We start from the raw sequence: 10,779 nt of genomic DNA, 5'->3' as shown, positions 1-10,779 counted from the left end.
TGGCAAAGGCCTGTGAGGCCCAGCAATAACTCTTAGTGGTGGCACCTTAGTTGTGGGACCAATCCTGGGAAGTAGTGAATATTGGAGGCCATCTCCTGAAAAAGATGAGAGTCAGAGAGAGAAAGAACATTTGATTTTTGGGAGGCTAGGCAGGCGCAGAGCCCCAGTGTTGGTGTGGATTTGAAAGGGCTTCCAAGTGCTGGTGAGGACCAGGAGTAGCTTTCAGTGCTGGCATTTTGGTGTGGGAGCAATCCTCAGATGTTTTGAACATTGGAGGCCATCTTTGGCAAAAATGAGAGGTAGAGAGGGAGCGAACATTAGGATTTTTTGGGGGCTAGGCAGGCACAGAGTGTTAGTGTTGGTGTGGCTGTGAAAGGGCTGCCAAAGGCCGTGGAGGATGAGCAATATCTTATAGTGCTGATGTGTCTCTGAAAGGTATGACCCGTTCCGGTTAGGGCCAACAGTAGCTTTTAGAGTTGGCACCTGTGGTATGGGAGTAATCCTCGGACATTTTCAATTTTGGCTCGAGTTTATGGCAAAAAAGAGAGGCAGAGAGGGAGAGAATGTTTGGATTTTTGGGTGGCTATGCCAAAGCAGAACCCCAGAGTTGGTGTGGATTTGAAAGGGCTGCCAAACACCTGAGGGGACCAGCAATAGATTTTAGTTCTGGCACCTTTGAAGTGGGAGCAATCCTCAGAGGTTCTGAATGTAGGATCCAGTTTTTGGCAAAACAGATAGGCAGAGAGCAGAGGACATTTCGAATTTTGGTAGGCTAGGCCAGTGCAGATCCCCAGTGTTGGTGTGTCTGTCAAAGGGTTTCCAAGTTCCGGCAAGGACCTGTAATAGATTTTAGCGCTGGCATCTTTGGTGTGGGAGCAATACTCTGAGGTTCTGAATGTAGGATCCAGTTTCTGGCAAAACAGAGAGGCAGAGAGCAGAGGACATTTGGATTTTTGTGAGGCTAGACAGGCACAGAACCCCAGTGTTGGTATGGCTGTGGAAGGGCTGCCAAAGATCCAAGAGGATCAGCAATAACTTTTAGTTCTGGCACTATAGGTGTGGGAGCAATCCTCGGATGTTCTGAATTTACGATCCAGTTACCGGCAAAAATGAGTCCAGGAGAGGAGAGAATGATTGGATTTTTTGGAAGTTAGGCCAGTTCAGATCCCCAGTGTTAGTGTGGTTGAAGGGCTGCCAAGTTTTGGTGAGGACCAGCAGTAGCTTTTAGTGCTGGCACCATTGGTGTGAGGCAATCCTCGGTGGATCTGAGTTTTTGAGCACGTCTACGACTAAAATGAGAAGCAGAGAGGGAGAGAACCTTTGGACGTTTTGTTGGCAAGGCCAGTGCAGATCCCCAGTATTGGTGTGCGTGTGCAAGTGCTGCCAAGTGCCACTGAGGACCAGTAGTTACAGGGATGAATGACACAGACTCCTGACAGATGTTTTGCAGAAGACCTTTATTGTCAGCTTTTCACTGCTTATATACATATTCGACACATTCCTCACGCGATCACGCGCACAAACAATTTCTGTTACTCATCAGCTAGCTCTAAGCACACACCTTATGCTACTTTCTAGTAGGCTGTTCTATTTGCACTACTACATTTGTTTTTGCTTATTAAATTCTTCTTGGCATTTCCATGCTCCTGTCTCTGTTTTTTTACTGCTGTGTTGCTTCACTTCAAGGATGTGTCAAACAGTGTTAAGTTACTTGCAAATTCATCCCCCACAAGTAGTATCTTTTAATGCTGGCAACTGTGGACTGGGAGAAATCCTTGGATGTTCTGAATTTTGGAGAACATCTCTGGCAAAAATGAGAGGCAGAGAGGGAGAGAACATTTGGATTTTTGGGAGCCTAGGCAGGTGCAGAGCCCCAGAGTTGGTGTGGTTGTGGAAGGGCTGCCAGGGGCCGGTGAGGGCCAGTAATAGCTTTCACTACTGACACATTTGTTGTGGGAGCATTTCTCGCACATTCTGAATTTTGGAGGCAATCTCTGGCAAAAATGAGAGTCAGAGAGGGAGGGAACGTTTGGATTTATGGGAGGCTAGGTAGATGCAGAGCCCCAGTGTTGGTGTGGCTGTGAATGGGCTGCTATGGGCTGGTGTGTACAAGCAATAGATTTCAGTGCTGGCACCTTTGGTGTGGGAGCAATCCTTGGACGTTTTGAATTTTGGTGGCCATCCCTGGTGAAAATGAGGGGCGGAGAGGGAGCGAACATTTAGATTTATGGGAGGGTAGGCTGGTGCAGAGCTCCACTGTAGGTGTGTCTGTGGAAGGGCTGCCATGGGCTGGTGAGGACCAGCAATAGATTTCAGTGCTAACACCTTTGGTGTGGGAACAATCTAGGATGTTTTAAATTTTCAATCCAGTTTCTGAAATCACTGAGAGGTAGAGAGGGAGATAACATTTGGATTTTTGGGAGACTAGGCAGGCCCAGAGCCCCAGTGTTAGTGTGTCTGTGAAAGGGACGACAATGGCCGGTGAGGACCAGCAATAGCTTTTAGTGCTGGCAACTTGGGTGTGGGAGCAATCCTCAGACACCCTGAATTTAGGATCTATTTTATGGCTTGTATGTGAGATAGGGAGGGAGAGTACATTTGGATTTTTGGGAGGCTAGGCAGGCACAGAGCCCCAGTGTTGGTGTGGCTGTGGTAGGGCTGTCAAGGACCGGTGAGGACGAGCAATACCTTTCAGTACTGGCAACTTTGCTGTGGGAACAAACCTTGTACGTTCTGAATTTTGAGCCTGTTTCCAAAGAAAATGAGAGGCACAGAACATTTGGATTTGTGGGAGGCTAGGCAGGCAGAAAGCCTCAGTGTTGGTGGGTCACTGGAAGGGCTGCCATGTGCCAGTGAGGACCAGCAATACCTTTGAGAGCTGGCACATTTGGTGTGGGAGCAATCCTCAGATGTTCTGATTTAGGATCCAGTTTCTGCATAAAATGAGAGTCTGAGACGGAGATAATATTTGGACTTTGGGAGGCTAGGCAGATGCAGAGACCCAGTGTTGGTGGGTCACAGGAAGGGCTGCCAAGGTCTGGTGAGGACCAGCAATAGCATTTACTGCTGCCAAATTTGATGTGGGAGTAATACTCAGACACTGCGAATTTTGGAGAACATCACCAAGGAAAATGAGAGGCATAAATGGATAGAATATTTGGATTTTTGGGAGGCTAGGCAAGTGCAGAGCCCCACTTTGATGTGGCTATGAATGGTCTGTCAATGGCAGGTGAGGGCCAGCAGTATCTTTTAGTGCTGGAAACTACGGTGTGGGAGCCGTCTTTGGACGTTCTAAATTTAGAATTCAGTTTCTGGCAAAAATGAGAGGCAGAGTGGGAGAGAACATTTGGGTTTTTGTGATGCTAGGCAGGCGCTGAGCACCATTGTTGGTGTTCCTCTGGAAGGGCTGCCAAAGTCCAGTGAGGACCAGCAATACCTTTTAGTGCTAGCTCCAATGGTGTGGGAGAAATCCTTGGACATTTTGAATTTTGTAGCTTGTGTCTGGTCAAAAGAAGAGGGAGAGAGGGAGAAACTGTTTGGATTTTTGGTAGGCTAGGCAGGAGCAGAGCCCCAGCGTTGGTCTGGCTGTGGAAAGGGCTGCCAAGGCCCTTGGAGGACCAGCAACAGCTTTTAGTGCTGTCAGTTTTGGTGTGGACAGCCATACCAAAAGAGGAACAATCCTCTGACTTTGTGAGTTTTGGAGCCCGGGTCTCAGAAATATGCAAAGGATTAATAGAGAGAATGTTTTGATTTTTGGAGAATAGGCAGGCGCAGAGTATTGGTGTTGATGTGGCTGTGAAAGGGCTGCCAAGGACTGCTGTCGACCTTAAATAGCCTTTAGTGTTGACAACCTTGCTGTGGGAGAAATCTTTAGAATTTTGGAATTTTGGATCCCGTGTCTTGGGAAACTGAGAGGAAGAGAGGGAGGGACCAATTGGATTTTTTGGAGGTTATGGAGGCGCAGAGCCCCAGTGTTGGTGTGTCTGTGGAAGGGCTGGCAACAGCTGGTGAGTAGCAGCAATAGAGGTCAGTGCTGGCAACATGTTTGTAGAAGTAATCCTCCTGAGTTTTATATTTTGGAGCCTGTCTCTGGCAAAAACGAGACCAAGAGAGGGTGAGAATATTTGGATTTTTGTGAGGCTAGGCAGATGCAGAGCCCCAGTGTTGGTGTGGATTTGAAAGGGCTACCAAGTTCCGGTGAGGACCAGCTATAGTTTTCAGTTCAGGCACCATTGGTGTGGGAGCCATCCTATGACATTCTAGCTATTAGAGCCAGTCTCTGGTGAAAATGAGAGGCAGAGTGGGAGAGAACATTTAGATTTTTGTGAGGCTAAGCAGGCTCAGAGCCCTAGGTTTGGTGTGACAGTGAAAGGGCTGCCATGGCCAGTAAGGACCAGCAATAGCTTTCAGTGCTGACACATATAGTGTAGGAGCAATCCTCGGACACTCTGAATTTTTGAGCCCATCACAAGGAAAAATGAAAGGCAGAGAGGAAGGGAAATTTTGGCTTATTGGGAGTCTAGGAAGGCACAGAGCCTCAGTGTTGGTCTGTCTGTGGAAGGGCTGCCAAGGTCTGGTGAGGACCAGCAATGGCATTTAGTGCTGGCACGTTGGGTTTTGGTGCAATACTCAGACGTTCTGAACTAAGGGTGCTCTTTCTTGCAAGAATGATAGGCAGAGAGGGAGAAAATGTTTGGATTTTTTGGAGGCTACGAAGGTACAGAACCTCAGTGTTGGTGTGGCTGTGGAAGGTCTGCAAATGGCAAGTGAGGACCAGCAATACGTTTCAGTTCTGGCACTATTGCTGTAGGAGGAATTCTCAGATATTCTGAATTTAGGAGGTCCTCTCTGGAAAAATGAGAACAAGAGAGGGAGGGAACGTTTGTAGTTTAGGGAGGCTAGGCAGGCACAAAGCCCCAGAGTTGGTGTGGCTGTGAAAGGGCTGTCAAGGGCTCGTGAGGACCAGCAATAGCTATTAGTGCTGGAAACTATGGTGTGGGAGCATTCCTAGGACATTCTGAATTTTGCATCCTGTCTACAAAGAAAATGAGAGGAAGAGTGGGAGAGGACATTTGGATTTTTGGAGGCTAGGCAGGTGCAGAGCCCTACTGTTGATGTGTCTGTGAAAGGGCTGCCAAGGTTCAGTGAGGACCAGCAATGGCTTTTAGTGCTGGCACATTTGGTGTGGGAGCAATCCTTGGGCGTTCTGAATTTAGGATCCTGTTTCTAGTAAGAATGATAGGCAGAGAGGGAGAGATTGTCTGGATTTTTGGGAGGCCAGGCAGGCACAGAGCCCCAGTGTTGGTGTGTCTGTGGAAGAACTGCCAAGGTCTGGTGAGGACCACCAATAGCTTTTAGTGCTGGCTACTTTGTTGTGGGAGCAGTCCTGGGATGTTTTGAATTTTGGAGCCTGTGCCAGGTGAAAATATGAGGCAGAGAGGGAGAGAATGTTGGGATGTTTAGGAGGCCAGCAGGCACAAAGCCCATGTGTTGGTGTGGCTGTGAAAGTGCTGTCAACGGCTGGTGAGCACCAGCAATAGCTTTTATTCCTAGCAAATTTAATATTACTTGCAATCCCTGGACTTTTTGATTTTTACAGCTGAGCTGTTGTGAAAATGTGAGACGTAGGGAGAGAGGGTTGGGACCACTGGGAGGCTAGGCAAGCCCAGAGGCCTAGTGTTGGTGTGGTTGTCGAAGTGTTGCTAAGTCAGTACCAGCAATAATTTTTAGTGCTGTCAACTTTGGTGTTGGAGCAATCCCTGGATGTTTTCAGTTTTGGACCTCGTTCAGATGAAATTAAAAGAATGAGAGTGATTATGTTGTGATTGCTGGAAGGCAAGGGAAGGTGTGGCTGTGAAAGGCCTGCCAAGGGACGGTGGGGAACAGCCATAGCTCTTCGTGCTGACATCTTATATGTGGGAGCAATACCTGGATGTCTTCAATTCTGGATGTTGTCTCTGGGCAAAATTTGAGAGAGAGGGAGAGTTCAGGGACAACTGGGAGTCTATGCAGCCCAGAGCCGCACTGTTGGTGTGGTTTTGAAAATGTTGCCAGGGGAATGTGAGGACCACCAATAGCTTGTAGCCCTGCCACCTTTCCTGTGGGAGAAATCCCTGGAGGATTTCAATTTTGGAGCCTGACTCTGGTGAAAAAGGGCCTGGTGTTGCTGTGTCTGTGAAAAGGCTGACAAGGCTAGATGGGGACCAGGTATAGCTACTACTCCTGGAACCATTTTTTTGGGAGCAGTCTATGGATATTTTCAATTTTGGAGCTGGGCTCTGTGAAAATGAGAGTGAGAGGGACAGTGCCTGGGGACAGGTGGGAGTGTAAGCAAGCACAGAGGCATAGTGTTGGTGTGGTTTTTTAAGTGTTGCCAACGCACGGTGCGGACCAGCAATAGTTTTTAATGCTGGTACCTTTTGTGTGGGAGCAATTCCTGGATATTTTCAATTTTGGAGATGGGTTCTGGCAAAAATGAGAGGCAGAGATGGAGATAGTGTTGGGAGGCTAGGCAAGGCCAGAGCCCCAGTGTTGACGTGGCTGTGAAAGGGTTACCAAGGGAAAGTCTGGACCAGCAATAACTTTTAGTTGTGGTGCCTTTGATGTGGGATCAGACCCTGGATGTTTTCAATTTTGATCTGGGCTCTGGAGAAAATGATAGTGAGAGGGAGAGTGTGTTGTGACATTTGGGAGTCTAAGCAAAGCCAGAGGTCCCTTGGCGTGGCTGTGAAAGGGCTGCCAAGGGAAGGTGAGGACCAGCAATAACTTTAGTGCTGACACCTTTTGTGTTGGAGCATCCTTGGACTTTTTCAATTTTGGAGCTGGGCTCTGGCAAAAATAAAAGGTAGAGAGGGAGATTATTTGGGGAGCTCTGGGAGGCTAGGCAGTCACAGAGCCCCAGTGTTCATGTGGCTGTGAGAAGTATGCCAAGGGATAGTGAGGACAAGCAATATTTTTAGACCTGGCACCTTTGTTGAGGGAGCAGTCGTGGATGTTTTCAATTTTGGAACTGGGCTATGGCAAATATAGACAGAGATGGAGAGAGAATTGGGACCACTGGCAGGCTAGGCAAGCCTAGAGGCCTAGTGTTGGTGTGGCTGTGAAAAGGTTGTCAAGTGAGGGTGAGCACCATCAATAGCTTTTTTGTGCTGGCACCTTTGGTGTTGGAGCAATCCCTGGACATTTTCAATTTTGGAGCTGGGCTTTGGTGAAAATGAGAGAGGGAAAGTGTGTTGGAACAACTGGGAATCTTAGGAAGCCCAAAGGCCCGGTATTGGTGTGGCTGTGAAAGTGTTACAAAGGGAATGTGAGGACCCGCAATAGATTTATTGCTGGCACCCTTCATGCTGGAGCAACCTTTGGACATTTTCAAATTTGGATGTGGGCTCTGAGGTAAAATGAGAGACAGAGGGAGAGATCGTTGGGACAACTGAGCTCTATGTGACAGCATTTGTCTTAATTTCCTCTTTTGTTTACCCCTTGTGGATACATGAAGAGATTTTCATCTGGACTCCAATTTGGTGGCTTTCACTAGTGCTTTCTTGACATTGTTAAATTTTCCTTAGTAATTAAAAGATCAGTCTTGTTCTTAAGGATATCATAGATTGGTGAAGGCCTTTGAGAGGAGGGATGATGCTAATGAACATATGTGGAATAATGTGGAATTGTTCTTTAATATTAATAAAAGAAAAAGTTGTGAGGAAAAAGCTGTGGCTAACTGATATTTTCTCTCCCCAGAACTCACCTGGGCAGAAGTCTGAATATCTCTCCATTAGTAATGCTGCTGGTATCTTTCCTTGGGTATTGGCATTAAGTCATACTACTAGAGGCTGAGTTTAGAAGTTTTAGAGGTGACTTTTCTTGAAATGAGGTCACTATCCTTGTTCAGAGCTAGAGCTATGTTGAAAAATTTTTGCTAGGGCTTCTGCTTGAAGTGCTTGAACAAATAAAATGTATGTAGGATTGCAGTACAAGTATTTTGCATCCTGTATGAATTGCCAAATAAGCAGTGAAGATAAACAGCCTAAGCTGTAATTTTAAAATAGAGCTTTATTGTCTTCAGGCTAAATTGTGTTTTCTTGATGTTTGCAGCAGGCAAATTAGAGGCATTTCTGGAACATGGACAACTGCGTAGCTATTTTTCTCTTTGTTTACTAGCATATGTATAAACACAAATCACGTATTCATCAATAAAGTTAACATTCTTTTAAGCTTGTGTTTTCCCTGGCATGTCTGTATGAGCTATCATAGATGTCTCAAAAAAAAAAAAAAAATCCTGGAGTGGGAGGGAAGACTTAGCGTTATTTAGAACTAATTAAAGTAAATGAAAGACAATGCAAAATCTTTCCCTTCTTGTTTGCTCTGATTATACCTGCTTTGGGTTGTGGGTAGGCATAGGGAAGGTGGAAGCCTTGCACCTCTCTTGACAAGCCTTCTCTCTCTCTCCCCCTGTAAAAGCGCTGCAGCCTCAGGTGCTTCTACTGTTGGAGACACAATTAGCTTTCTTCTTAAAGCTAACTCAAGTTTTGGTCTAAAGGGTGGAGTATTGATTTGAGTATATATTTTTTTTATTTTTTGAAGACACATACTTCTGTATGTATTTCAAAGCAGAACCTGGATCTTAGTGTGGTAGGAATAAATCACTGGAAAGCTTACCAAGTATTGTTGAACACTAAAGCAGCAAAATTAAAATCAGGTAGGATTTTTTTTTAAAAAGGATGCACAAAAGCTTATCCTTCGAATCTCTCTTAATTGTCTTGCTCTTACATCAGCTGTCATTGTACACTTGCAACATGTGCTGCTGTCCTACTGTTACTACAGCCAAAGCAAGAAAGAGGATCCTTTTTGCTTTAGTTACTGTTTGCAGTTACTACTTCAGTAACAGCAAGGATCTCTAGTTGGTATTTGTCCTTAGAAGCTGCAGAAATGCAGAGACTTGTGCCCATTGTTTAAAAGCTGTCAAGAACAACCAGAATCCTTCCTGGCAGAATTTTTATTTTAGCCGAGGTACCAGGTTTTAGGAAAGTACTACAATTTAAATGTAGCACTCCAGCATTAAGATTAGCCTTTTCCTCCTGTTTTCTGCCCCCTTTCCCACTTACTTTATGTTAGTTTCTCTTTAGTCTTCTGTTTGAAGAGGCAGTTCATACATTGACTGTTGATACTGGGTTTTTGGGGTTGTTTTTTTTTGATTTTGTGTTCCCCCCTGTTCTTCTGTAGTATTATCTTAGAGTTGTATGCAGCTTTCATGGAGATGATGTTTCTACTTGGCCAATTGGAGGGACTGGCAGGAAATACTTCAGTAGAAATTTAAAGGAAACATAAAAAGACATGAGAATGTCAGATTGTTGGAAGCTGGCCATTGGGCAAATGTCTTAAATAGTACATTAATTATCTTTTTGCTACTTTTAATAACTGTTTAGTAGAATGGAGTGCTATCACCTCCTTTAAGAAATTAGACTCTTGCCTGCAGGCTGTATAATAACGGCTTCCTGAAAAAAATACAAGAACTAATTAATAGTTTATGAATGGTTTGTATCAGGTACTGATCAATGCTAGACTGTTTAATGCTAGACTCCAATAGAGAGCTTTCTTAATTTCTTGTTTGTTTCTGAAAAACCTCAAAATGAGCATGGTTGTGCCTGCCATGAGAGAACATAGGCCTGTTTTTCCACATGTGAGAAGGAGTGGCATATGGAACATGAAGCTTCAAAATACTTGACCAGACTTCCCTTTTAACAGAACTAGGTACAAAATATTCTGAAAAGAAGGAAAGATGAATCTTCTGATAAGACTTGCTTGCAATGGAAAGAAAGACTCTTTTCTTCCAGCTCTGGGTGTTTCTCTCCAAAGTTACATTTTCAAGAATTAGTAATCCAGTCATGTTGCATGTGCTTTCCTAAACATACAGAGAAGGAATGATTAACTAGAGTGAGGAATCATCTTCTGCATGTAGATATTTTTTCCCCAGAATCTGCTGCAACTGCTGCCTTGAATTCTTCCACTATATTAGGTCCTAAAGGACAAGAGCTTTTTCCAAAGAAGGGTTTTAATCTCTCTTCTGATCAATTTAGTGACCTCTTGAGGAGAGCTGTTCCGCTGACATTGTGAAATTTGATTCTACTCTTTTGAACAACTGAAGACGTAATAAGCAGGGAGTCATGTTCTTCTGATAATGTTTTACTAGTGTAAGCTTACCTGCAGCTTGTGGTGTAATATAATTCAATATGCTGGAAAAGGAACAAGGTGAGAGCTACCCTTTTTCCTTGTGGAGAAACTGCACTTGAGTCTTAGATCACAATAAACACAGCAGTCCATGACTAACTAGTGGCCTGGGGACTTAATTCCTGCAACCTGTTCCAGTAGGCAGCTGGGAGAGAGGAGTGTGGTTGCAATGGAGAAAAAAGAAAAGACAGGATTGTGCTCTGAAACTATGTTTTCACCCTCGTTAAAAAATTTGCTTTGGTCTGATAGCAAGAAGAATATTAAATTCTCACCCCTCCCAAACTAATTTGGATAGTGTGGCCTGTGATCTAATAAAATAAAAGAAATCAGTTTTCTCAGCTTTTATAGGCTACTCTGTCAGGGTAAACACCTTTCTTTCAATAATTGGAGCAGTTTATTTTTTTTCTAGATAAAGTGGTGAGTTATTTTTATGGCTGATGTTTTAGATTGGTGGTTTTCTTTGGGTTTTGTGGTGTATGGCAAATTTGGCATTTTTACACTTATTGACATGAGGGACAGAGCTCATATTTCAGTGCTGATTTGCCTGTGCTTTAT

The sequence above is a fragment of the Phalacrocorax carbo genome, chromosome 7, assembly GCF_963921805.1.
Source record: "Phalacrocorax carbo chromosome 7, bPhaCar2.1, whole genome shotgun sequence".
NCBI lineage: Eukaryota > Metazoa > Chordata > Aves > Suliformes > Phalacrocoracidae > Phalacrocorax > Phalacrocorax carbo.
This window is presented reverse-complemented; position numbering follows the sequence as displayed.